This window comes from Schistocerca serialis, chromosome 2, assembly GCF_023864345.2.
Source record: "Schistocerca serialis cubense isolate TAMUIC-IGC-003099 chromosome 2, iqSchSeri2.2, whole genome shotgun sequence".
Lineage (NCBI taxonomy): Eukaryota > Metazoa > Arthropoda > Insecta > Orthoptera > Acrididae > Schistocerca > Schistocerca serialis.
In genome coordinates, this window is record NC_064639.1 from 283,776,714 (window position 1) to 283,799,443 (window position 22,730).

Genomic DNA, 22,730 nt, shown 5'->3' on the forward strand with positions numbered 1-22,730 from the left:
AAGATGAGAAACATAGGAGTAGATATCCTCGGTGTCGCAAAGCAGCTTAATTCACTTAATAAAGGCAAGGCTTATGGTCCAGATTGTATACCAGTGAGGTTCCTCTCAGAGTATGCTGATGTTATAGCTCCATATTTAGCAATTATATACAACCGCTCGCTCACAGAAAGATCCATACCTAAAGACTGGAAAATTGCTCAAGGCACACCAATACCCAAAAAGGGAAGTAGGAGTAATCCGCTGAATTACATTCCCATATCACTAACGCCGATTTGCAGTAGGGTTTTGGAACATATACTATATTCGAATATTATGAAGTACCTCGAAGTAAACGATTTATTGACACATAGTCAGCATGGTTTCAGAAAATATCGTTCTTGTGAAATACAACTAGCTCTTTATACTCATGAAGTAATAAGTGCTATCGAACAGGGGATGTCAAATTGATTCCATATTTTTAGATTTTCAGAAGGCTTTCGACACCGTTCCTCACAAGCGTCTTCTAACCAAACTGCCTGTCTAGTGAGTATCGCCTCAGTTGTCCGACTGGATTCGTGATTTCCTGTCAGAAAGGTCATAGTTCGTAGAAATAGACGGAAAGTCATCGGGTAAAACAGAATTAATATCCGGCGGTCCCCAGGGAAGTGTTATAGGTCCTCTATTATTCCTGATTTATATTAACGATATAGGAGACAATCTTAGTAGCTGTCTTTGATTGTTTGCAGATGATGCTGTCATTTACCATCTTGTAACGTCATCAGATGACCAAAACGAATTGCAATATGATTTAGATAAGATATATGTATGGTGGGAAAAGTGACAATTGACCCTGAAAAAAGAAAAGCGTGAAGTTATTCACATGAGTACTAAAGAAATCCACTAAATTTCGATTACGCGATAAGTCACACAGATCTGAAGGCTGTAAATTCAACTAAATACTTAGGGATTACAATTACAAATAACCTAAATTGGAACGATCACATAGATAATGTTGTGGGTAGAGAAAACCAAAGACTGCGATTCATTGGCACAACACTTAGAAGGTGCAACTGGTCTACTACAGAGACTACTTACACCACGCTTGTCCGCCCTATTTGGAGTAATGCTGTGCAGTGTGGGGTCCGCATCAGTTGGGACTGACGGATGACATCGAAAAAATACAAAGAAGGGCGCAAAATAGGGGAGATAGTGTCACAGAAAGAAACGCGTTTTTCCTTTTGAGGGGGCCTTCTCATGAAATTTCAATCACCAGTGTTCTCCTCCGATTGCGAAAACATTCTGTTAGCACCCACCTACATAGGGGGAAATGCTCATCACGATAAAATAAGAGAAATCAGGGGTCGCACAGAAAAATTTAAGTGCTCGTTTTTCCCGCGTCGTTCCAGAGTGTAACGGTAGAGAGACATCTTGAAGGTGGTTCATTGACTCCTCTGCCAAGCACTTATTGTAAATAGCAGAATAATCATGTAGATGTAGATGTAGATCATTTAAGAAACAGTGTACAACACCGAATTACTGGACAGATCAAAGTTAGAAAGTAAAAAAACGGGTACTCACAGATCTGGAACCCAACTCTCGAACTCGAGTATTCTATCGCAAAACTCTACCCACTTCATCGACCGGCTAGCAGAGTTATAGACTTTTGAATGGAGATATTTGTCTTAGATGTAATTACAGTGTAGCATTTCTTTGAAGTCCATTTGCTTCTAAAAATATATATGGGACGCAATTTTCGTTCAGTCATTTGTGTTTTGTTAGTATGCAATGAATTGTACTGTGGTGTCCGAGTGCGCAAATTTAGCTCACCCTACACACAGCCTAAGACAAAAAGCGACGCACCACGAAGGAAAATATCCGACTGTGACGAAAATCTGAAACAGATAGACAAATAACTACGAGGTTTGGAGCTTTAATAGCGGCAACTTTTTATTTACAGCTCGTACAAAATAGATACGTATTTCAAAGTTTTACTGGCCTTCAGAGTAGTCACCTGCATTGCGTATAATCCGTTGCCAGCGAAGTGGAAGTCGTAGGATACTCTTAGCAGTGCCAGTTGTGTTGACAGTTCGAGCGGCGCGGTCTATTGCCCGACGAATTTGTAGCAGTTCTGAAGCGAATGCCGTGAAGTGTTTCCTTCAGTTTAGAAATCTGGCGCGTTAGATCGTGAGAATCCCCAGTTGGTTTGAAGGCCCTGCCCGTAATGCTCCAAACGTTCTCAGTTTCGCCGAGTTCCGGCGACCTTGCTGGCCAAGGTAGGGTGTGGCAAGCACAAAGACAAGCAGTAAAACTCTCATGGTGTGTGGGCGGGAATTATCTTGCCGCAATATAAGAGCAGAATGGCTTGCCATGAATGGCAACAAAACGGGCCAAAGAATATCGTCGACGTACGTCTGTGGTATAAGTATGGCGCGGATGAGAACCAAGGTGGTTCTGCTATAAAAGAATTTTGACCCAAGGTCCTGGTTGACGGACAGTGTAATGGGCGACAGTTTGGTATTCCACTGCTATCTGGGGCATCCCCAGACGTCTTCGGGTCTCAGTTCGAAGTGAGACGCACCACTGAAAACAAATCTATTCCAGTCAACAGATTCCAGGCTGAATGCGCCCGACACCATTGCAACAGGCTTGTTGCACCCCCCTTCCCCACCCTCCCCCCCCCCTGGTCCGTACAGCGGACAGCGGTTGTATACCAACCTGAATGTGGCCCATGTTGCCCGACAGCCAGGAGTGATGGCACTGAGCACTATGGGACTTAACATCTGAGGTCATCAGTCCCCTAGACTTAGAACTACGTAAACCTAACTAACCTAAGGACATCACACACATCCATGCCCGAGGCAGGATTCGAACCTGCGACCGTAGCAGCCGCGTGGTTCCGGACTGAAGCGCATAGAACCTCTCGGCCACAGCGGCCGGCTCCAGGAGTGAAGGTCTGGGGTGCCATTTCATTACATAGCAGGACCACTTTTGGTATTCATCAGCGCCAGACTTACAGCACAGCGGTACATAAACTCTATGTTACGTCTGGTTTTGTTGCCATTCAAGGCAAGCCATCCTGGGTTTACATTTGAGCAAGATAATGTCCGCCCGCACACGGCCACAGTTTCTACTGCTTGTCGTCGTGCTTGCCGAGTTCTGCTTGGCCAGCGAGGTCACCAGATCTCTCCCCAGTTGAGAACGTTTGGAGCGCTATGGATGGGGTTCCCCAAACACCTCGGGGTTTTGTCCATCTTGCTCACCCATTGGACAAAATTTGGCACGATATCCCTCAGGGGGACATCCAACAATTTTAGCAATCAATTTCAGCAATAACTGCTCGCATATGGGCCAGAAGTAGACCAATACATTTTTGTGATGTCAGTCATCTGCTTGTCTGTACCTTTATATCACATTTACCGATTTCGTCACATTCTGAAAACATCTTTCTGGTGAGTCAATTTTTTTCCCTTAGAGTTTATATCAAAAAAAGAGGCCAACGATGAGATTGGCTTATTCTTGTAGTTGCTAGAATGTTTAGTATGGTAACAAAAAATCCGTATCATCCACATCTTTTTACAAATAACTCAATGCACAAAAATGAATGTTTCGTGATTTTATGGTATACATTTCATAAACGTTTCCAGTTACAAATATTTGCAATATTAATTTTGGGTCCAATCGTTACATTGGTTATACAGATGTAAGTTGTCAACATAAGTAAAGCAGTCATCAATCGAAAGATTGTTGAGAAAACAACAGTGCTTTACTGTGATGGTCCTGTTGGAGCTGGTATGCCGTTGCCTTCCTCCGACCTTTGAAATGATTAAACCAGCGAATTACAGGGAGGCCTACAGTTTAACGTGGTTACCGAACCACGGTGCAACTCGGCATTTTTCACATCAACAAACACTGCCAGAGGTGAAAAAATGGTAAGTGACCAATACAAATTCTGACCACCGGCTGTAGAACACGAGATCTTTGGATTACCGCGCATTTACTACCTGTAATGTTCGTTCGCTACAGCTCGGGAATCCACGAACCGTCCACCTTGAAGCATTCTTGTTTCTTGTAGAAGCTGTTCTCATGATTGTGTATTAGTATAGCTTCTCTGAGCAATCGGGTGTGATAGCTCTTCTCTACAGCAAGACATCACCGAGCTCTTTCACGCATGTCTCACCAAGAGCTATTTCACGCGGAATGGTAACTTACACGAACGACTGGAAAGCGTCGCCATGATACTCCACTTATTCCAGCTGTGGCCAGCTTCTTCAGGGAACATTTCGAAGCACAGGCCCTGGACTTGGCATCTTGAAAACCTAACGTGTGGTACAGATACGTCTACGATACCTTCGTTGTGTGGCGCCACGATAAGGTACAGCACAGTGACTTCCAGAGACGCCTGGGCGGCCTGCATGGCAACATAAAATTTACCGTGCAGGAAGAAAAGGTCACGAGGGATGTGAAAACCTGGGACACAGCGTTTATCGAAAATCGACACACACGGACTGATGCCTACATAATCTGTCAAATCACCGTCCCAAGCCAGAAAAGAGGCATGATTAATACGCTCGAAAAGCTAGCGAAACGAATATGCGAGTCGCAGCACATCCGACGCGAGGTGCAACACCCGGAAAGAGTGCTAACCAGCAATGCATACTCCACCAATTATACAAGAAGTGTCACAGAATCAAAAACTCGGTGAAGTGACACATTGGAAAAATAAATGTCGGATAAGGCCTTCCTGCCCTGCATTCCCAGATTGACGGACGAAATCGGCCGGATATTGCGCAAATACCTTGTATAGACTATTTATAAACCGAAACAGATCAAAGAGAGTCTCAGATCTGCAAAGGAAGAAGGGGACCCAATTGCAATGCCAGGTGCACCACATACCATGTACAAGCAGAATAGTCCATGTTGGAATGACTGGACCATCAATCAATGCCATAATCACCGAACATAAGCAGCATTGCAGGCTGTGGCAGGTGGAGAAGTCGGCAGTGGTAGAGCACGCGTTGTGAGAGAGTGACCATATAGTAAAATTCGCCGACACGGAAGTTCTTGCCGTAGAGAAGAGCTATCACACCCGGTTGTTCAGAGAAGCTATAGAAATACACAAATATGAGAATAGCTTCATCAAGAGAGAAGAAAGCCCCAAGGTCAATGGTTCCTGGATTCCCGTGCTGCAGCGAATGAGCGTTGCGGGTAGTAAGGAGAGAACCGCACCGGAAATGACCAAGGAAAAGCTCTTGGATGTTGCAGCGCTAACTCCTGTCCGCCACCAGCAATGGAGGGTGATGCTTTTACAACACCAGCCACTCATGCTGGTGAAACGTCAGAAAAATCATCAAACAAACGTCGACCGAAGAACCCGAGTCAGAAGCAAGCCAACAGGCAGTTTCTCAACAAAATGGTTCAAATGGCTCTAACAAGGGAACCTCCCCATCGCACCCTCCTCAGATTTAGTTATAATTTGGAACAGTGGATAGGCCTTGAAAAACTGAATACAGATCAATCGAGAAAACAGGAAGAAGTTGTGTGGAACTATGAAAGAAAATAAGCAAAATATACAAACTGAGTAGTCCATGAGCAAGATAGGCAACATCAAGGATAACGTGAGTTCAGGAGCGCCGTGGTTAGCGTGAGCAGCTGCGGAACGAGTGGTCCTTGGTTCAAGCTTCCCTCGAGTGGAAAGTTTTTTTTTTATTTTCAGACAATTATCATAGTTCAGGCACTCACACATAATAAACTTCGCTCTCCAAAATTCCAGGACATGTTCAGATTTGCTTGGACATATGCACGGAAAAATACAGACGGCAAAATTTGAAAACGTTAAAAACATGTTTTGACAAAGTACAGCGAAAACTGTTGCATTCATTTGTTGCAGTTTATGTGACAAACTCTTATGTTTTCATCACTTTTTTGGAAGTGATTATTAGATCCACAAGAAAACCTAAATCGGGCAAGGTAGAAGGATCTTTTTACCCATTCGCCAGATGTACAAGTTAGGTGGGTCGACAACATATTCCTGTCATGTGACGCACATGCTGTCACCAGTGTCGTATAGAATATATCAGACGTGTTTTCCTGTGGACGAATCAGTTGACGTATGACCTTGCGATCAAATTTTTTCGGTTCCCATTGGAGAGGCACGTCCTTTCGTCTACTAATCGCACGGTTTTGGGGTGCGATCGCAAAACACAGACACTAAACTTATTACAGTGAACAGAGACGTCAATGAACGATCGGACAGATCATAACTCTGCGAAAATAAAGAAAGTAAACTTTTCACTCGAGGGAATACTTGAACCAAGGACCTCTCGCTCCGCAGCTGCTCACGCTAACCACGGGACCACGACGCTCCTGAGCTCACACTGTCCTTGATGTTGCCTATCTTGTCCAGGGACTACTCAGTTTGTATATTTTGCTTATTTTTTTCATAGTTCCACACAACTTCTTCCTGTTTTCTCAATTCATCTGTGCTCAGTTTTTCAAGGCCTATCCACTGTGCCAACTTATAACTAAATCTGAGGGGGGTGCGATGGGGAGGTTCTCTTGTAAGCACTATGGGACTTTATGTATGAGGTCATCAGTCCCCTACACTTAGAGCTACGTAAACCTAACTAACCTAAGGACATCACACACATCCAAGCCCGAGGCAGGATTCGAACCTGCGACCGTAGCAGCCGTGTGGTTCCGGACTGAAGCGCCTAGAACTGCTTGGCCACAGCGGCCGGCGTTTGTCAATAAGTGGCCACGGTAGCCTTAACAATTTTATATAAAAATCTGGTAATTTGTAAAGTCAACGTGCAACATGAGTGGAGACTTGGTTCTTACCAGCAGCAGCGATAGCACAGACCGGAAGGCGGAGATTCGGACGAACAGCGGGAACACCGGGCTCTTGGCTGCGGCCGGGGCTCGTCGGTGTCAGCATCCCTTTTGCAAGAAGCAGTGACGCGCGGGGGGGAGGGGTGGCGGCGATGGCGCCTCGCGCTCTCGTGCGGCGTCGGGCCGTCCAAGTCGATGGTGACTGGCCGGGGCTCGGTCACATCCGCGGAACCATCGCAGTCCAACTGGGACCTCTCCTCATCCTTGAAGATCACCGTGATGGTCAGTACATCCTGGAGCTGGTGGAACACCCTCAAGCGCCTGCCCCTCTTCTTTCGTCTTGGTACACTGTCAGTGGACGAGGCAGTGCGCAGCTGTTTCACTGACGTGCTAGTTGTCGTTCGGAATCTCTTTGAGTCCTTCCGAGAAGGAGGGGTGGTCTCTTCCTGGCAGATTTTCTGTTGAAATCCAACTGGCGGTGCCCCAGCCTCAGTCTTCTGGACTTCTTGCTTCTTTTTATGTTTGTATCGTTTCCTCCTAGATTTCTTGGCCGTGGCACTCCAAACATCTCCATTCTGCCGCTGGTTCTGGTCGTTCTTTAGCAGCTGTGAGTTTCCGCGTTCATTTTTGTAGACGCTCTGAGATACTTCAGAGTCCTGCTGATCTTGTTGACGACTTTCTCGCACTATTGCTGGAGTAGCCGATTTGTCCACACAATTTTTTCCCCTCTCAAGTTCGATTTCCGTTTCCACAGTGTCCTCAGATGCGAGTTCTTCTCCCTGACTACTTGGGAAGCTGGACCTTTCTCCGAAAGTATCCTCAGAAGTTGAAGACTCCTTAATTGTTTGAGAAGTGTACGGCTCGGGGTTTTCTACCTGCTTCTGTCCCTGCTGCCTCCACAGTTCCCTTGACAACCATTCTGGTGGCTGTATTACCGGCGGCGGCTGTGGCGCTGTTCCTAAGCAGAGTGATGGAGCTTGCAGTGTGTAGACTGGTGCAGACGTACTGGCCACTTGCCGCTGTGCATTGTAAAGTATTTGATTGTTCGAAAGTGGCAGAGTTGTATAGTAAACAGGATTCAACACTCCAGCATTCTGAGGAGATGTAGCCTGGCACTGGGAACAAAAGCTAATGGAGTGGCCTGGGGCGACTATGAGAGGTGCAGATGAATGGTAACCAGTCACACAACAAGGTGTGACACTGTGTGGATAGCCATTTGCACAATGAGGCGTCAATGTGGGCACTCTCTGTGGATAGTGGTACTGCGTCTGAACATTTGAGACAGGCCATAAAATCTGTTGGCCTCCAAAGTTTGATACTGGTTGCTGAATAGGTATGGATGGTTGCTGGCCAGATAGCTGCCAACCAGTGAATGCATATGGCAGCTGAGAAGCATATGTCAATGTTTGACCTTGAGCAGTCCCAGCGAACATCTGGTAAGAAGTATTAGAAAGCAACTGATTGGAGCTGTACGGCACATTGTTAAATGTGTTAGGTGACAGCCACGTATCCGAAGTGGGTGGTTGTTTGGCAGTTGGGTCAGAATATTGTACCTCTGTGGAGCTGGGTAGTACCTGCTCAGCAGAGGTAGAAACGTTACAGCCAGCGGTAGTGTTTAGCATCTTCTCACTATACTGAAGAGATTGAAATTCAGTTGGGTATTGTTGCAACTGATCAGTAGAACTGCTTGACTGATAATAAGGCACATTTGATGAATATTGTTCAGATGTGTCAGAAGACTGCCACTCGTAGCTGGATGATTGATCATTAGCCAGACTGGATGTCATCTGGTCACCTAGATCAAGTGAATGCAGCTCAGTGGAGTGAAGTTGTAGCTGATTGGAAGACTTGGGTGACTGACAGTTAGCCAAGTTTGATGAGGGTTCCACAGCAAGATCAGACTGATACTCGTAGGAACTGGGTGATGGTTCATTAGCCTGACTGGATGTGACCTTGTCACCAGGGTCAAGTGACTGCAATTCAGTAGAGTGGAGTTGTAGTTGATCAGAAGAGGTGGGTGACTGACAGTTAGCCAAGTTTGATGAGGGTTCCACAGCAAGATCAGACTGATACTCGTAGGAACTGGATGATGGTTCATTAGCCTGACTGGATGTGACCTTGTCACCAGGGTCAAGTGACTGCAATTCAGTAGAGTGGAGTTGTAGTTGATCAGAAGAGGTGGGTGACTGACAGTCAGCTGAGTCTGATGAGTCCTCCTCAGCAGTGTCAGACTTCCACTCATAGGAGCTGGGTGATGGCTCATTAGCTAGTCTGGATGTCATCTGGTCACTAGGTTCAAGTGAATGCAATTCAGTGGAGTGGAGCTGTAACTGATCAGAAGAGGTGGGTAACTGAAAGTCAGCCAAGTTAGATGAGACCTCCTCAGCAGCATCAGATTGCCACTCATAGGAGCTGGGTGAGGGCTCATTAGCCAGACTGGATGTCATCTGGTCACCAGATTCAAGTGAATGCAATTCAGTGGAATGGAGTTGTAGCTGATCGGAAGAGTTTGGTGGCTGACAGTCAGCCAAGTTTGATGAGGCCTCCTCAGCAGGACTGGACTGGCTTTCATAGGAGCCCAGATATTCTTCATCATCAGAACGTGACAGCTGCGAGTCACCTGCATTGGTTGACACCTCATCGGCAGAATCACTATGTTGCAGCTCTGTGGAACCACCTGGAGGTTGCTCAGAGAAGCTGGCTGACTGCTCCTCAGTGGAGCAGCCAGCCACCTGGTTTACGTCGCTAGCCGAAGGCGAGTCGTCAGGGCTCGAATCCACACTGGCAGGCGGGACAGAAGGCTGCTGCTGGACCGCTGGTAGTAAGCTGGTACCCCTGCAAAGAGAAAATACATTCAGTGGTCCACTTTTTGTATGTGACTTGATGGAAACTGTTGTCATCCAGAGTGAGGTGACATTCTCCAAAAGAGCATTAGTTTACTTCCAAAGTAATGGGACTTCTTGACTCCAAGTGCTATGTAGTCCCAAATTTTGTCGTTAAGCTTAATTTCCTTTGTTCTACTTTTCATTACTTCCGTCTTTCTTTACTTTACCACTAAACCCCTGTTCTGTGGTCATTAGGCGCGACAACTTCCGCCGGAGGTCCGGATCCTCCCTCGGGCATGGGTGTGTGTGTTGTTCTTAACATAAGTTAGTTTAAGTAGTGTGAAAATCTAGCACCCGATGACCTAAGCAGCTTCATCCCTTAGGAGTTCATACGCTTGAAAATTTTTGTGGTCATAAGACTGTTCTTTCCAATCAGTGGGACCCGTAATTCTCTCTCTCTTTCACCACGAAGCGTTTGACTCGGTGCCCCACTGCAAACTCCTAACTAAGGTACGAGCATATGGGATTGGTTCCCAAGTATGTGAGTGGCTCGAAGACTTCTTAAGTAATAGAACCCAGTACGTTGACCTCGATGGTGAGTGTTAATCGCAGGTGAGGGTATCATCTGGAGTGTTCCAGGGAAGTGTGGCAGGTCCGCTGTTGTTTTCTATCTACATAAATGATCTTTTGGATAGGGTGGGTAGCAATGTGCGGCTATTTGCTGATGATGCTGTGGTGTACCGAAAGATGTCGTCGTTGAGTGACTGTAGGAGGATACAAGATGACTTGGACAGGATTTGTGATTGGTGTAACGAATGGCAGCTAACTCTAAATATAGATAAATGTAAATTAATGCAGGTGAATAGGAAAAAGAATCCTGTAATGTTTGAACACTCCATTAGTAGTGTAGCGCTTGACACAGTCACGTCGATTAAATGTTTGAGCGTAACATTGCACAGCGATATGAAGTGGGACAAGCATGTAATGGCAGTTGTGGGGAAGGCAGATAGTCGTCTTCTGTTCATTGGTAGAATTTTGGGAAGATGTGGTTCATCTGTAAAGGAGACCGCTTATAAAACACTAATATGACCTAGTCTTGAGTACTGGTCGAGCGTTTGGGATCCCTATCAGGTCGGATTGAGGGAGGATATAGAATTAATTCAGAGGCGGGCTGCTAGACTTGTTACTGGTAGGTTTGATCATCACGCGAGTGTTACGGAAATGCTTCAGGAACTCGGGTGGGAGTCTCTAGAGGAAAGTAGGCGTTCTTTTCGTGAATCGCTACTGAGGAAATTTAGAGAACCAGCATTTGAGGCTGACTGCAGTACAATTTTAATGCCGCCAACTTACATTTCGCGGAAAGACCACAAAGATAAGATAAGAGAGATTAGGGCTCGTACAGAGGCATATAGGCAGTCATTTTTCCCTCGTTCTATTTGGGGGTGGAACAGGGAGAGAAGATGCTAGTTGTGATACGGGGTACCCTCCGCCACGCACCGTATGGTGGATTGCGGAGTATGTATGTAGATGTAGATGTAGGATAGGAATGTCATGATCAAATCCTACCAATATCCTTTTACCTCGAATTCGACTACTGAAACTTCCTATTTTTTTCCTTTATTAAGCAATGAAGGAAGTAAAGGAAAGTTTCAAAAGGATGGTAAATAGTGAAAGTTTCCGAACTATATAGAGTGAACATTAGCAAAACCGAAAAACCGTAGGAGAAGATTCCTGACTGGAAACGGAGGGAAAAATGTCCTATGAACTTGCGTCCGGAAATGTATCTTGCCACAATAGGTGTCGCTGACGCATGAAAGTTCCTCTGGCCGGATGCCGTGTGTTCCCTGTAGTTGGCAGAAGAGCCAACACCGTGTTACTAGAGAAGGCCGAAATGGACGCTTTTTAGCTCACGCAGGCTGGCGTGAGGAGGGAAGAACTATACTGACGTGAGGTCTGGAACATGACAAGGAATTAGAATTTAGAAAGCGGAAGTAATAAGTTTCATACTTAACTTTATGGAAATGGAAGGGGATGTAGATGAAGATGAAATGGGAGATAAGATACTGCGTGAAGAGTTTGACAGAGCACTGAAAGACCTGAGTCGAAACAAGGCCCCGGGAGTAGACAACATTCCATTATAACTACTGATGGCCTTGGGAGAGCCAGTCATGACAAAACTCTACCATCTGGTGAGCAAGATGTATGAGACAGGCGAAATACCCACAGACTTCAATAAGAATATAATAATTCCAATCCCAAAGAAAGCAGGTGTTGACAGATGTGAAAATTACCGAACTATCAGTTTAATAAGTCACAGCCGAGAAATACTAACGCGAATTCTTTAGAGATGAATGGAAAAACTGGTAGAAGCGGACCTGGGAGAAGATCAGTTTGGATTCCGTAGAAATGTTGGAACACGTGAGGCAATACTAACCTTACGACTTATCTTAGAAGAAAGATTAAGAAAAGGCAAACCTACGTTTCTAGCATTTGTAGACTTAGAGAAAGCTTTTGACAACGTTAACTGGAATACTCTCTTTCAAATTCTGAAGGTGGCAGGGGTAAAATACAGGGAGCGAAAGGCTATTTACAATTTGTACAGAAACCAGATGGCAGTTATAAGAGTCGAGGGGCATGAAAGGGAAGCAGTGGTTGGGAAAGGAGTGAGACAGGGCTGTAGCCTCTCCCCGGTGTTATTCAATCTGTATATTGAGCAAACAGTAAAGGAAACAAAAGAAAAATTCGGAGTAGGTATTAAAATTCATGGAGAAGAAGTAAAAACTTTGAGGTTCGCTGATGACATTGTAATTCTGTCAGAGACTGCAAAGGACTTGGAAGAGCAGTTGAACGGAATGGACAGTGTCTTGAAAGGAGGATATAAGATGAACATTAACAAAAGCAAATCGAGGATAATGGAATGTAGTCAAATTAAATCGGGTGATGCTGAGGGGATTAGATTAGGAAATGAGACACTTAAAGTAGTAAAGGAGTTTTGCTATTTAGGGAGTAAAATAACTGATGATGGTCGAAGTAGAGAGGATATAAAATGTAGACTGGCAATGGAAGGAAATCGTTTCTGAAGAAGAGAAATTTGTTAACATCTAGTATAGATTTAAGTGTCAGGAAGTCGTTTCTGAAAGTATTTGTATGGAGCGTAGCCATGTATGGAAGTGAAACATGGACGATAACCAGTTTGGACAAAAAGAGAATAGAAGCTTTCGAAATGTGGTGCTATAGAAGAATGCTGAAGATTAGGTGGGTAGATCACGTAACTAATGAGGAGGTATTGAGTAGGATTGGGGAGAAGAGAAGTTTGTGGCACAACTTGACTAGAAGAAGGGATCGGTTGGTAGGACATGTTTTGACGCATCAAGGGATCACAAATTTAGCATTGGAGGGCAGCGTGGAAGGTAAAAATCGTAGAGGGAGACCAAGAGATGAATACACTAAACAGATTCAGAAGGATGTAGGTTGCAGTAGGTACTGGGAGATGTAGAAGCTTGCACTGGATAGAGTAGCATGGAGAGCTGCATCAAACCAGTCTCAGGACTGAAGACCACAACAACAACAACAACAACTTAACTTTAATCGATTAATGATGAACGTCGCTCTTGACGGTACATGAGTCACAATATTATCTGTTCAGAATATTAACTGAATATGGCGCCTTGCTAGGTCGTAGCAAATGATGTAGCTGAAGGCTCTGCTAAACTGTCGTCTCGGCAAATGAGAGCGTATGTAGTCAGTGAACTATCGCTAGCAAAGTCGGCTGTACAACTGGGGCGAGTGCTAGGGAGTCTCTCTAGACTAGACCTGCCGTGTGGCGGCCCTCGGTCTGCAATCACCGACAGTGGCGACACGCGGGTCCGACGTGTACTAACGGACCGCGACCGATTTAAAGGCTACCACCTAGCAAGTGTGGTGTCTGGCGGTGACACCACATTCCTTGTGTGTTGCAGGCTGTGTGATTGACGCAGCGTACTCTAAGCAGCAGAATGATCCGGGATTCATGTTGAGAAGAAGCTGAGATGGTGTTTGTTTATGGCCAAGCAGATGGAAACAGTCGAGAGGCAGCGCAGCTGCACAAAAGCAAGTACCCGCACAGACACTGTCCACGTCACACAATATAAAGCAGTTTTTCGGCGTTTGTGTGTCACGGGTCCTTTCAGACAGACGAACATGCAGGGAGGTGGCGGACTGGGCGTATACCAGATTTAGAGGACCGGGTTCTACAGAATATTGAGACGAACACTACACTACTAGCCATTAAAATTGCTACACCAAGAAGAAATGCAGATGATAAACGGATATTCATTGGACAAATATATTATACTAGAACTCACACGTGATTACATTTCCACACAATTTGAGCGCATAGATCCTGAGAAATCAGTACCCAGAACAACCATCTCTGGCCGTAATAACGGCCTTGATACGCCTAGGCATTGAGTCAACAGAGCTTGGATGGCGTGTACAGGTACAGCTGCCCATGCAACTTCAACACGATACCACGGTTCATCAAGAGTAGTGACTGGCGTATTGTGACGATCCAGTTGCTTTGGCCACCATTGACCAGAAGTTTTCAATTGATGAGAGATCTGGCGAATGTCCTGGCCAGAGCAGCAGTTGAACATTTTCTGTATCCAGAAAGGCCTGTACAGGACCTGCAACATGCGGTTGTGCATTCTCCTGCTGAAATGTAGGGTTTCGGAGGGATCGAATGAAGGGTAGAACCACGGGTCGTAACACATCTGAAATATAACGTCCACTGTACAAGTGCCGTCAGTGCGAACAAGAGGTGACCGAGACGTATAACCAATGGCACCCCATACCATTACGCCGGATGATACGCTAGTATGGCGATGACGAATACACGCTTCCAATCTGCGTTCACCGCGATGTCGCCGAACACGGATGCGACCATCATGATGCTGTAAACAGAACCTGCATTCATCCACAAAATTACGTTTTGCCATTCGTGCACCCAGATTCGGCGTTCAGTACACCATCGCAGGCGCTCCTGTCTGTGATGCAGCGTCAAGGGTAACCGCAGCCATAGTCTCAGAGCTGATAGTCCATGCTGCTGCAAATGTCGTCGAATTGTTCGTGCAGATGATTTTTGTCTTGCAAACGTCCTCATCTGTTGACTCAGGGATCGAGACGTGGCTGCACGATCCGTTACAGCCATGCGGATAAGATGCCTGCCATCTCGACTGCTAGTGATACGAGGTCGTTGGGATCCAGCACGGCGTTCCGTATTACCCTCCTGAACCCACTGATTCCATATTCTGCTGACAGTCATTAGATCTCGACCAAGGCGAGCAGCAATGTCGCGATAGGATAAACCGCAATCGCGATGGGCTACAATCCGACCTTTATCAAAGTCGGAAACGTGATAGTACGCCTTCCTCCTCCTTACACGAGGCATCACAACAACGTTTCACCAGGCAACTCCGGTCAACTGCTGTTTGTGTGTGAGAAATCGGGTGGAAACTTTCCTCATGTCAGCACGTTGTAGGTGTCGCCACCGGCGCCAACCTTGTGAGAATGCTCTGTAAAGCTCATCATTTGTATATCAAAGCATCTTCTTCCTGTCGGTTAAATTTCGCGTCTGTAGCACGTCATCTTCGTGGTGTAGCAATTTTAATGGCCAGTAGTGCAGTACAAAGACCAGGCAAGTGGGCCGCCAGTACGGTGTAAGCCAAAGTACGCTTATGTGTATCCTGCACGACAACCACTACTATCCTTGTCACCTGCGACGAGTGACAGGATTATCAACAGCGTATTTCCCTCTACGGGAAGGATTTTTTCGACAGTTTTTGCACCACACTATCACAATTATGGGGTTTCTGTCATCAGTCCTCTCTACCGATGAAGCCACGTTTACCAGAACTGGTATCTTAATCGTCATCTGTAGGCTACAGACAATTCTCGGGGAATGGTTGGGACATCTCATCAGCGTCTGTTCAGCATCAATGTGTGGGAAGGGATTCTTGGCGACCAAGTACTTGGACCGGTTATTATTCCACAACGCCTCAACGGGGAACGTACCTGGACTTCCTGCGAAATACTCTGGACTGCTTGAGACTGGGCCTTTGGAAATACTCCCGCATTACAGTTCGCCGACACCTCAACAACATCTTCCCCGGACGTTGGATAGTCTGCTGGATCACCGGAGTTAAACCCACTGGATTTTTACCTCTTGGGACATCTGAAGAGCGTTATGTGTGCAGAACCAGTTCCTGATGTGTAGACCCTTCAACGGCATGTTCACGGCGCCTGTGACACTGTCCAGAGAGAGGCTGTAATATGCGAAAGAGTGTGGCAATCCATGATGCGACGTGTGAACGCGTACATTGCATCTCATAGAGGCCACTTAGAACATCTGCTGTGACAAGGATGCGATGCAGCTCTGTACTGTGTTCCATGACGATTTCTTGTCGTTGCACGCACGCTGTTTATTTCCGGTCACATTTTCGCAGGAACTGTTTTCCTCCTTTCCAGTCATGAATCCGTGCGTGCAGTTTGTCAGTTTTATTAAGGTTCACCCTCTATAAGTTGGGTAGTAAATAAGGAAGGCCCATTCATGAATTACGTTCTTTTTTTATTTAACGTATTATTTTGTGGGTGATTCTGGCAACAACCTCATTATGTATCTTGCCAGTCGACGTCACATCGTATTCTACATATTGTGAAGGAAATGAAAAATATTACATCATGAAGCAGGCGTCGGACGTTTATGTAATTATATGAAAATACTCATCATATGACATGTATTAATGATTAAACTTTTATGATGCCCATGATCAAAATCAGAATGAGGCCTGATCTTCAAGGGCACAAAAAAGCTAGTGTTTTCGTTGTGGCTTGGAAGCAGACAGCCTCCGAATGTCAACTGAAGAATTTCTGCCCATGTGTGAAGTATGAAGATTGCTGGAAAGGGGCTGTTTCGACAGTACAGCTCTTCCCATCACATCCTAAATGTGCGACGTAGATGACGAATCAAGGAATGAGGCAGGCCAGTCAAGGATATGTGCATTCCTCAAGGCATTTTTTTTTGTGTGTGTGTGTGTGTGTGTGTGTGTGTGTGTGTGTGTGTGTGTGTGAACTGCAGTGTAATATCTTGTACAAGGGCTATTTCTTTTTCAGTTTCCGATCGGTGGTGAAGTAGAAACCACAGTGGAAATCAAAAATGTTTTTTGTAGCAGTAAGCTGCACCTTCCAGCGACTTCTCTACATAGTCGCCGTTCCATCTTAGACATGTGTCGTAGTGTGGTATCAACTTTGCTATGCCTTCGTCATAGATGCAGATGCCTGTGATATCCGTCAATTCCCTACACCCGTCTGCAGCTCGTTGTCCGTGCCAAAATGCTGTCCTCATAGTTAGCGGTTCATGTGAGCGAAAAGGTGAAAATCAGAAAGAGCCTAGTGCGAGCTGTGTGGTGGGTCATCAAGCACTTCCCATCAAAAGCACTGCAGCGTCGTCTTTGTTTTAACTGCAGTATGCGATCGAAAATTGCCATGACGCATGAAATGCATAACAGTTACGATATGTGAGCCGCATGAAATCAGGAAAAAACCCTCCAGCAGGACTTCACTCTTGGCGGGAAACACTATTTTGTAGGCATCTTTACGTGCTCACTGCGTGCTCAGAACTGAAAAGTGCGACGTCACACGATAGCCGGGAATGCTACAGATACTGCGCAACACATCTGTGCAAAGTTTTACCGGAATTTCATTGTGGTTTTCATTTCGTGACCGATTGGAAGTTGCAAAAGAAATAACCCCCATATTAACTGCAGGAATATGCCATTTGATACCGTGATCATGGAGTGTACGACAATAGTGTTTACACTTAAGTGACAAAAATCATGGGATAGCGATATGCACATATACAGATGGCGGTAGTATCGCGTACACAAGGTATAAAAGGGCAGTCAGTTGGCGGAACTGTCTTTGTACTCAGGTGATTCATGTGGAAAGGTGCCCGACGTGATTATGGCCGCACGACGGTAACTAACAGACTTTGAAATCGGAATGATAGTTGGAGTTAGATGCATGGGACGTTCCATTTCGGAAGTCTTTAGAGAATTCAATATTCCGAAGTCTACAGCATCAAGAGTTTGCCCATAATACCAAATTTCAGTCATTACCTCTCCCCGCGGACAACGCAATGAGTTGTTAGACGGCCTCCACTTAACTACGGAGAGCTGCGGCGTTTGTGCAGAGTTGTCAGTGCTAGCAGAGAAGCAACACTACGTGAAATGATCGCAGAAATCAATGCGGGACGTACGACGAGAGTATCCGTTAGTACAGTGCGGCGAAGTGTGGCGTTACTGGGCTATGGCAGCAGCCGACCAACACAAGTGATTTTGCTAACAGCACCACATCGCCTGCAGCGCCTCTCCTGCGCTCGTGACCATATCGGTTGGACCCTAGCCCACTGGAAAACCTTGGCCTGGTGAGACGAGTATCGATTTTATTTGGTAAGAGTTAGTGGTACGGTTCGAGTGTGGCGCAGACCCCATGAATCCACGGTGCCAAGTTGCCAACAAGGCACTGTGCAAGCTCGTGGTGGGTCTACAAGGGTGTGGGCTGTGTTTACGTGGCATGGACTGGGGCCTATGGTCCAACTGAACCGATCATTGACTGGAAATGGTTATGTTTGGCTACCTGGAGACCATTTGTAGCCATTCATGGACTTCATGTTCCCAAAAAACGACGGAATTTTTTTGGATGTAAATGCGCCATGTCACAGGGCCACAATTGTTCACGATTGATTTGATGAACTTTCAGGACAATCCGAGTGAATGATATGGCCACCGAGATAACCCGACATCAAGTCCATCGAACACTTATGGGACGTAATCGACAGGTCAGTTCGTGCTTAACATCCTAGGCCCACAACACTTTCGAAATTACGGAAGGCTATAGAGGAAGCATGGCTCAATATTTCTGCAATTCTGGGATTCATTGGGTCCATGTCACGTCGAGTTGCTGCACAAAGCCGTACAAAAGGAGGTATGCCACAGCTTTTATCATCTCAATGTATCACTCTTGTAACATACTGACGAGCATTCAGCCTCATTTCATCAATCACCAAATCAGTCCTATTGTCGTATCGAATAGCTCTCCACAACTGGATGACAAGAGTTTGGGAGATAGGTTCTCTAGAATCGCTGCTTCCCATGTCCTCCCATCAGGCCCTTTACGCGCACACTGGCTTCTATCTGAATTCCACGAACACAGGTAAGACTCATCGGCGGACATCACAGAACGACAAAATGTGTCAGTTGATTCTAGCTCTACACCGCGCAATTCTCTGCGGTCTGTGGTACCGTGTCAGCGGTAAACGACGCACAGAAACCCTGGATCTCAACGAAGCTCCCAGTACTCTGTTTCTAAACGTTTGTGGTGACACGTTGTCCATAACCTCCGCTCATATTTCACCTGCTGCCACCCGTCTATTCGAGAGGCAATCGAACAATCTTAAGATATTTTCATGGTGAGGTGCTTGTTGAAGAACCCGGACCTACTCTGTTGCCACATTGCTGTCCATTTCGTCATCGCCTGTGCCGCAATCATTGACCTGTAGACAACTGGCAGCGCTACATGCCGGTATGATGCTCCCATCTCCCTCATACCAGTGATGCGACTTTTCTCAACGCCTGAAAGAGTAGCTTTTTTCTGCACTGCAAATAAACTCACATAAATATATCTTTTAGGCTTTCACGATCAGTGTCAATTTGAATGAAGTCGTTCTGGGCATTACGCAGTGTCATTATGAAACATTAAAACAACTAAAACGATGAAGTTTCTGCCGATTCCTCAGGGCGAATAACTGCTCGATTATAACGCTTGATATCGGTTGTCAGATGGCTTCCGACGTCACTTGGCCATGGGCCAACTTGAAGTAAACATATATGTGCGTCAGGATGTTGCCCTTGCTTCTCTGACAGAGAAAGAGATGTACCCTACCAAGACTACGATATCGTAGTGTTGTTACACCAAAACTACGGTTCTATAGTTTTGGTACAGCGCATAAAAGACGTAGGAAGTGGTAGGATTACCTGCAGTGCTGGTAGGCAAAGAAACATAAATGAACGTAGCAGAGAAACTGGGAGCTGAAGACTTCTCTTTGTTTTTTGGTTGTTTTGCACATAATTAGAACTGCACATCGTCGATTGTTAGTCTGCTGTTTATTTTATATTCATAAAAAACAGAAATTGTAGTTTACACTACTGGCCATTAAAATTGCTACACCAAGAAGAAATGCAGATGATAAACGGATATTCATTTGACAAATATATTATACTAGAACTGACTCGTGATTACATTTTCACGCAATTTGAGTGCATAGATCCTGAGAAATCAGTACCCGGAACAGCCACCTCTGGCCGTAATAACGGCCTTGATACGCACGGGCATTGAGTCGTGCATTATCCTGCTGAAATGTAGGGTTTCGCAGGGATCAAATGAAAGGTAGAGCCACGGGTCGTAACACATATGAAATGTAACGTCCACTGTTCAAAGTGCCGAGAATGTGAACAAGACGTGACCGAGATATGTAACCAATGGTACCCCATATCATCACGCCGGGTGATACGCCAGTATGGCGATGACGAATACACGCTTGCAATGTGCGTTCACCGCAATGTCGCCAAACACGGATGCGACCATCATGATGCTGTAAACAGAACCTGCATTCAAATGGCTCTGAGCACTATGGGACTCAACTGCTGTGGTCATAAGTCCCCTAGAACTTAGAACTACTTAAACCTAACTAACCTAAGGACAGCACACAACACCCAGCCATCACGAGGCAGAGAAAATCCCTGACCCCGCCGGGAATCGAACCCGGGAACCCGTGCGTGGGAAGCGAGAACGCTACCGCACGACCACGAGATGCGGGCCAGAACCTGCATTTCTCCTACTTACACGAGGCATCACAACAACGTTTCACCAGGCAACTCCGGTCAACTGCTGTTTGTGTATGAGACATCGGTTGGAAACGTTCCTCATGTCAGCGCGTTGTAGGTGTCGCCACCGGCGCCAACCTTGTGTGAATGCTCTGAAAAGCTAATCATTTGCATATCGCAGCATCTTCTTCCTGTCGGTTAAATTTCACGTCTGTAGCACGTCAGCTTCGTGGTGTAGCAATTTTAATGGCCAGTAGTGTATAAGTCATAAAAATTAGCTGATCACGTAATTTCTGTTCCTTTATGTAACCACAGCAATTACTTTTGATGCAAGTACAGTTTATGCATAAATGTAAAGAAATCTATATAATTACTGTCGTTATTTTGTACTCAATAGAATGTTTTTCATAACGACAAAAGGGAAGAGTTCCATGTTATTACTGATGAGTGCGAATGTTGTTTATGAACAATGGAAACATGTTTTATACAAGCTCGACAAAGTATTGAAGTGAGGTATGATTTGTTTTTGTTTTGCGTTTTTTTAATTTTACCTTCTTTTGAGGAACTTGAGTTTTAGAACTACATGATAAATCCACTTTTTTTTCTACAACTTCCCTCCTTTCCCATAACAAATCATCAGTTTTCCTGTTTAACTTGAAGTAAACATTGACATTTTCAATTTTGTTGTAAATAATATTTACTTTAAACTAATAGACAGGAGGGTAACTATGTAGAAAAAAAGTTTCCTTGGTTAAGCGGCCCTTTTATCCCACTCAATGTCTAGACAGTTCACCGTTTCCAGTTTCTACGGGAATCTAGTAAAACATTGATGTCATACACAAACAAAGCGATCGAAATGAGGTAACGCCCGATAGGTATGCAACACACCTAACATACACGTAAAGGGGTTACGATCTTAAATGACCAAGGCTACTAGGAAAACTACCTTAGTCTACGCTTACTTATGATGGTTTATCTTGCGATAGTTTTACAAGTCCTATTAGTAGGCAATGGCAAATCGGCAGCTTGTACCCTGGGGTAGTGTTTTCCTGCGGCGACACGTTGATGCCACCCTGCAGTTTTCTTGTAGCCACTTGTTTATGCTGTTGAACCTAAGTTAGCTAAGCGGTCAAAGGCACTGCAGTCATGGACTGTGCGGCTGGTCCCGGCGGAGGTTCGAGTCCTCCCTCGAGCATGGGTGTGTGTGTATTTGTCCTTAGGACAATTTAGGTCAAGTAGTGTGTAAGCTTAGGGACTGATGACCTTAGCGGTTAAGCCCCATAAGATTTCAAAAAAAATGGTTAAAATGGCTCTGAGCACTATGGGACTCAACATCTTAGGTCATAAGTCCCCTAGAACTTAGAACTACTTAAACCTAACTAACCTAAGGACATCACACACACCCATGCCCGAGGCAGGATTCGAACCTGCGACCGTAGCAGTCCCGCGGTTCCGGACTGCAGCGCCAGAACCGCACGGCAACCGCGGCCGGCATAAGATTTCACACACATTTTTTTGAACCTAAGCCATGTGGAGTTGCTGGCCGAGGAACACTCGCTGACCGATGGACGGATCGCTGGCAGCCAGGCTGTCGGTAACTTGTGGCTGTCCTCCCTGTTGGCGCTGTTGGGGCGTTTAATTACTGGAGAGACTTATTTTTTTCTGTGTCCACAACCATCGAGCAAGCACACGACTGATACAGACCGGCGACCCTTCAGGCGGTGTTCATCTACAGCTAATTTGCTGTATTGCCCCAGTCGTATCCACCGTTCATGCTTCGACACGCAAGTGCTGATTGGTCTCTCTTTCACTAAAATAGACTTCGCCGCATTGAAGTCGAAGTTCGTAGACCCCTGTTGAATGAAGAGTCTCCACGGGATGTATCGTGGGCCTCAATAGATTTCAGATCTTGCGGCCGCTCTGGAATATCGGTTTGATTCCTCTGCGGCGCAGGTCTTGCCTACACGGTCGCTGACTCCTCTGAGATAGGATAAGCGAGCAACACGAAGAGGTACTTCCGTTCGTCTGTTTTATCTTCAAGACGTCACGGCTCGTTCTACAGTGTGAATTTTTCCAACATGTACAAACTCTAGGGACTGATCGATGAGAGGATACGGAACAAAACAGATCTGATGAACTTCTGTCCGGAAATACACCGTTTCCATGCTAGAGGCCATTT